The 5,704-nt window shown below is 32.9% G+C and overlaps 1 long non-coding RNA gene across 1 annotated transcript; it reads left to right on the top strand.

Annotated features, from left to right (window-relative positions):
* The first annotated feature begins 1,431 nt into the window (after positions 1 to 1,431).
* On the top strand, positions 1,432 to 5,389 carry LOC109340856. Its single transcript, XR_002106850.1, has 3 exons — positions 1,432 to 1,501; positions 1,709 to 1,739; positions 5,285 to 5,389. It is a non-coding gene; the product is annotated as an uncharacterized LOC109340856 (long non-coding RNA).
* Positions 5,390 to 5,704: the final 315 nt, after the last annotated feature.

Genomic DNA, 5,704 nt, shown 5'->3' with positions numbered 1-5,704 from the left:
CGTTAATCTATTATTTCTACTCTGTTAATCGATTATTTCTACTCTGACCGCTACACCTATTCACCCCCCCTTCTAGGCAGCACACCTATGAGCCAAGTGCTCATGGGGTGTTTCTATTTAGTTTTTATATTTGGTTCATATTATAATAAGAGATTTGTGTGCAATATATAACATTGGTCACTCTACTCCATTCAATACTAAACAATATAAGACTAATACAATGACATATTTTAAGTATTCTAAAGAGTTTTTTCCTTGCCACTCCCTTATCAATCATGTTTTCATCACTCAAGGTTAATAATATGACTTTGAAAGGTTTGTCTTGGTCTCTTTCATAGAACAAGCTTGTGAGGATTGCCTTAGAACACCATAAGACACGTCCTTGTAGGGATTAGATGTGTAGAAACTCTGCCAAAATTGAAGACTGAGCTTCAAAAAATATCTTATCCGGTAATTCTTTCTTATTTAAATTTTATTTTTTTAAAACATTAAAACAAATTTAGTGTAACAATTAATTTTAAAACGTTATAATATAATAAAATCTAGAGTACTTGAAAATCTAGAAATTATTCAAATAATCTAGAAATACCTAAATCACTAAGAGCAAAGATAATGGCCATTCTTAGAGCATTGTTAAATATTAACAACATGTTCTTACCTTGTCGACTGCTATACATGTTCTTATTATAAGAATAATGGCTTGTGGAAGCATATGTTCTTAGCCAAAAAATAGGGTAGATATTCCACAAAGAAATCAAGTTTGGAGAAGAGAAAATGTGGATGATTTTTAAAGTATAAAAGTATAGGATAAATTGGGAGAATAAAATAAAAATAGATAGTCATTTACAGATTCAGTAAAAAAATTAATTATTTCCTAACTTATTAAAAAGTATAAGATTATAGAATAATATAAAAATGAAAAATTAGTTCATCTTTTTTGTTGCTCTAATACTACTCAAGTCTTAACAAGGAAAACATATTCTCTACTACAAATATGTATCTGCAAAAAAGATTTGTATAGAAATGTATGCATGTGAAAATAACTAATAAAATTTCATAATTATATTAAAAATTTATTTTCAATCAATGTTTAGTCATGAATAATATTACAAAAAACACAATTACACGTTTTCGAATATAATGTATATTCAAACAAGTTTTTTTTATTATCTTATATTATAATTAATAAAAATATATTTAATTATTAAAATTTTAATTTAAATATTTTTGAAGTAATAATAGTGGATACACTTTAGTTACAGCAGACTGTTTAAAAATAGGCCCATTGGAAAATCTACTGCTCATTGGAAAATCTACTGCTAATTAGAAAGATAAATAAATAACGTAGTGCTGATTTCACCTTTTTTTTGCATTTTACATAAATAAGATTCTAGAACGCAAGACAGGTTGAGAAGAGAGAGAAAGAGAATGGCCAGAGACAGTGTCCTTAGTCGTGTCGCAGCCGGAGCCGCCGTAGGCGGTGCTATTGGCGGCGCCGTTGGTGAGATTTTATTCCTTGTTTCTATCTATTCCCTTCTCCGCACTTTATCTCTGTTTGGATGCTAAGCATAACAGAGTTAGTTTTGTGGCTACGTCCTTTACATTTACACAAAGCCAAATACGTCATAACTTTCGTTCTGTTCTTCTGTTATTTTTGCTTATGCGTATTCTTGAGTATGGTAAAAATTTAATAATTTGTTACTTGCAGGTGCAGTTTATGGAACATATGATGCAATTAGGTATAAGGTATCTCATTTTTCCCATTTTCATTTTATTCGGCTCATTTATCCTTGATTACTGAATGATTGAATTGATAATGTAATTTCAATTTTTTTACTTTGATTGTGGTGTTTTAGTAATATAAGTCATATTATTTTTTCTCCATAAAATTTGAAGTTTTTCATAATATTGCAATGATAATGAAGTTAGGTATTTATGTCTTGTATGATGGGAAACATGTTGGAGTATATTTTGATTATTTTCAGAAACAGTATCACTGAAAAATCAAATGTGTTTTCACTAAAGTCCCGTCTAAATTGGTAGACAGTTGGGTCATTTGAGAATGGAGTTCGACCTGTGACCAAGTGTATATAAAAGGTTATGCCGGGAGAGACTATACCTACTTCGGTGATCTCTGTCTTAAAAGCATTAGTCTAGCTGTCGGCTTTGAGATCCTTGATGCATACAAAAAAAAATTATTGAGTGCAAATGGTGCAGGTAAAGCAGGCTGTGGATTCTTTTTTAATATGAGGCTGAAACCATTCGTGGCGTCCAAAAATGTGGATCAGTCTTAAGCCATTACTCTTGACCACAGGGTCTAGGTGATGAGGCTGCAATCGTTACTGGTGGCCAAAAATAGTTTTCAGTCTCTCTTGCTTTTACTACTGAATTTAAATATTTTACACCCAAAGCTTGAATATTTTCACTGCAACTAGAACCTAAGGTAATTCAATGGTAGATGGAGTAGAAAGAAAATTCATCAAGCTCCTTCCTCTCCAAATTTTGGGCGATGTTACACCACTAACAACCCTGCCATTGCAGTAAGGCTCATTTTCTAACTAAGCCTCAAGTTGGACACTGCATAGATAGTAATCATTAATTGATTCACAAGGATATTTGTTATTATTTATTCTATTAATTAACAAGAATGAGTTCACTCTAGTACTAATGAAGGATAAGAATCTTTATAATTCCACATTTGCCATATGGCTTTGAATATGTTCATAGCTAGCTAACAAAACTCTAGGTCTGATGGCAATGCGATAAAATATATAGGGAGAACAATTTAGGGTTTTTCCGACTTGGTTAATTTACATGTCTGATGATGTGAGCTGTTTTGGTTAGAATATAATTGGTTGGGAACTCGGACTAGAGAATAAAAGAACAAATTGGCTTCAAATTCTGATGTCAAAAATTGCCTTTTCGCCCTATTCCATTCAACCCCCCTATTTGTTCCATCCCAATTGGAACCAAACAATAGGTTGGTAACTGAATCCAGTTTCCTGCCATTTTATCCCATCCCATTCCACCTATACCCAGACAGTGGAAAAGTCCACAAACAAAACTGAATCCTATACAAATACATATATGTCTGACTAATCATCCAACTTTAAGGTCTAATTGTAAATGAACAAAATAACTCTAGGACTGTAAATTTATTATAAGTAACAACTTAATAGGTTGAATATCCTAAACAACCATTATCTTTTATGGTCTATATAAATATAATAGTACAGTTATTTCCACCACTGAATTAAAATAATGAGATCTTTTCTGCTTTAAGCATCTAGCCCATAGTCACTTGATATGTGGTTCTCTTTGGTACGGGTGTGGGTACGTAGTACGCGGTCTGTTACCATGTCAAATAATAGTATGCTAGGAGTATATTCAGTAGGGTTTCTATAGCTCTCTTTGTAGGTTTGAATAAACTTTTGTTTCATCATAGGAGAAATACCTAGGGATAAAATTCTTTCTTGTTTGTAACTCATTCATGTAAGTGAGTGTACACTACCAATTATTTTTCTTTTATTTTACTTAAAACTATAGGTTAAAACCCGTATCGTTCCTTAAAGGGAACCAGTTCATAAAAGAACCACGAATTGGTACGAGAGAACCAATTCACGGTTCTCTACCAACATGAGAGAATTGTGTTTCAATGATCTAGCCATTGGCATCATGCTGTGGCTGATATTCCTCAATCGACTTCACTTAATCATGATTTGTTGGATGGAGCAGTATATGGTCGATGCCTTGCATTAATGTGAATAGACTTGAATATAAGTTGAAATCAGAAAGATGGACTTTTCAAATGAGGTAGAAGCGGAAATCATGATACATAAGTTGGAGAATATCATATTGTTGACCAAAATCATGAAATTAAGAATCTTCTACAAACCACTATCCAAATAATTTAAGGCTCTTCTATAATTTGTTGCTCAAATAATTGAGTTTGTTGTTCTAACAAGTTAAATCTTCTGGTCCGGGAGAACATTGTGCTTTTATCACTTTTATCAATTTGACAAGCTCAAAGCCTTTTGTTTCGGTACAATTGTGCTAGATTTTGGATGTTAGTTGCAGTACCATCTAGTAGTGTTTGCTGTATGTCTTATTAACAACACCCTCAAGGTCTGCTTCAACATATATTTTCATAGAAGATATACATATTGTTCATGTTTCTAGACATAATTATTGGGTTTCATTCAGTGAAAAGTTACCTATTGTGCTGATTTTTAGTTTATGCTGGCTGTCAAAGGGTAGTACATGGCACCATGCCATATCTAATAATTTGGGATTTCTTTGTCGAACTCTGTCCCACTGCTTGTATGATTTTCATTAGTGATCTAGGAAAACCATATTCAGACATGGAATTAGATCTTAGTTGCAATGAAGCGAGGACTATAACACTAATATAGCAAACAAACTAGAGAAGGCTTTGTTGCTCAATCAAAAAAATAATACTCCCATATGTGGTTATATTGATGTTTGTATAACAACTATGACACGTCAATTAGTAATCAAGTTATCTAATATGTTCAGTTACATTTACTGACAATTGTGAATAGGCAATCAACTTAGTCACATTTAATCTCTGATTGACATACTTCTATCCTAAAAAGAAAATAAATTCTGCATTCCGATTGGTGTACTTACAACAAGATGCATTCAGTACAAACAAGTTATGATGTTCTATTGCCATTTCCAATCCAGAACAAAAAAACAGGGATATTGTATTCATTTCTATGTCATTGTTAGTTGTGTATGATTTCTTCATTCAGTATACGATATACAATTACCATATCTATAATTTTTTGCATGTTTGTAGTTATTTTCATATTCATATTTCAACCCCTTTGAACTTAAATTACTGCTCAAGTCTTTCTATTATCTGGGCAATCATATACATGTTTGAGCAAAGAGGTATGTGGATGTGAAGGACATTACCTATTATGGGGGTATATTCACTCAATTATATATCTCATTATGTATAGATAATACAATGAAATTTCTTGTCTATTTAGGTTGTTAGGTAGCTTTTCGTAGATATCTCAGAACAAAACAAAACATATAATTTTTGTTCTATGATGTATTATTATATAAATAGAACAAGACACAAGGCCGAAAAGTAGAACATTTATTCTGGTTCCACTGAGTTGGGTAAAACCAAGGAGAACGTAGGAGAACATCTTACACTATTCAATTCTATTTTGTTCGTTCCATGCACCAAATGCTACCTTATAGGTAGGTTCCTTTTATGATTCTCATCTTTGATCTTTAAACTTTGCAGGTTCCTGGGTTCCTCAAGATAAGGCATATTGGACAAACCACTCTAGGAAGTGCAGCTGTATTTAGCTTGTTCCTTGCCGCCGGAACCTTGATACGTTCTCACTAGTTTGTCTCATTAGATGTTGCTGCTGCAGGCATGGTTTGAATTTTAACTATCGAAGAGTTGCTGCTTCTTTAACCTTGCAGGATATAATCTTGTTGGTGTCCAAACTGTATACATTGTTATGTTGGATTATTTTTTTGGGTATGCAAATGAGTATGAGACTTAAACTTAAGTGCTGCAAGTTAGCATATATGTTCTCTGATAGGATAAGGGGGAGACCACCCATCACTAGGGTGTATCACAGGAGGCCACGTGGCAGGGTGACGTGGCCATTTTAGTTGCTGAAACAGTGTGTAACCGCTGAAGCAGTGTAGGTGT

Source organism: Lupinus angustifolius, unplaced genomic scaffold (assembly GCF_001865875.1).
Source record: "Lupinus angustifolius cultivar Tanjil unplaced genomic scaffold, LupAngTanjil_v1.0 Scaffold_268, whole genome shotgun sequence".
Lineage (NCBI taxonomy): Eukaryota > Viridiplantae > Streptophyta > Magnoliopsida > Fabales > Fabaceae > Lupinus > Lupinus angustifolius.
The sequence above is the reverse complement of the archived record's forward strand: the minus strand, read 5'-3'. Positions and strand labels throughout refer to the sequence as shown.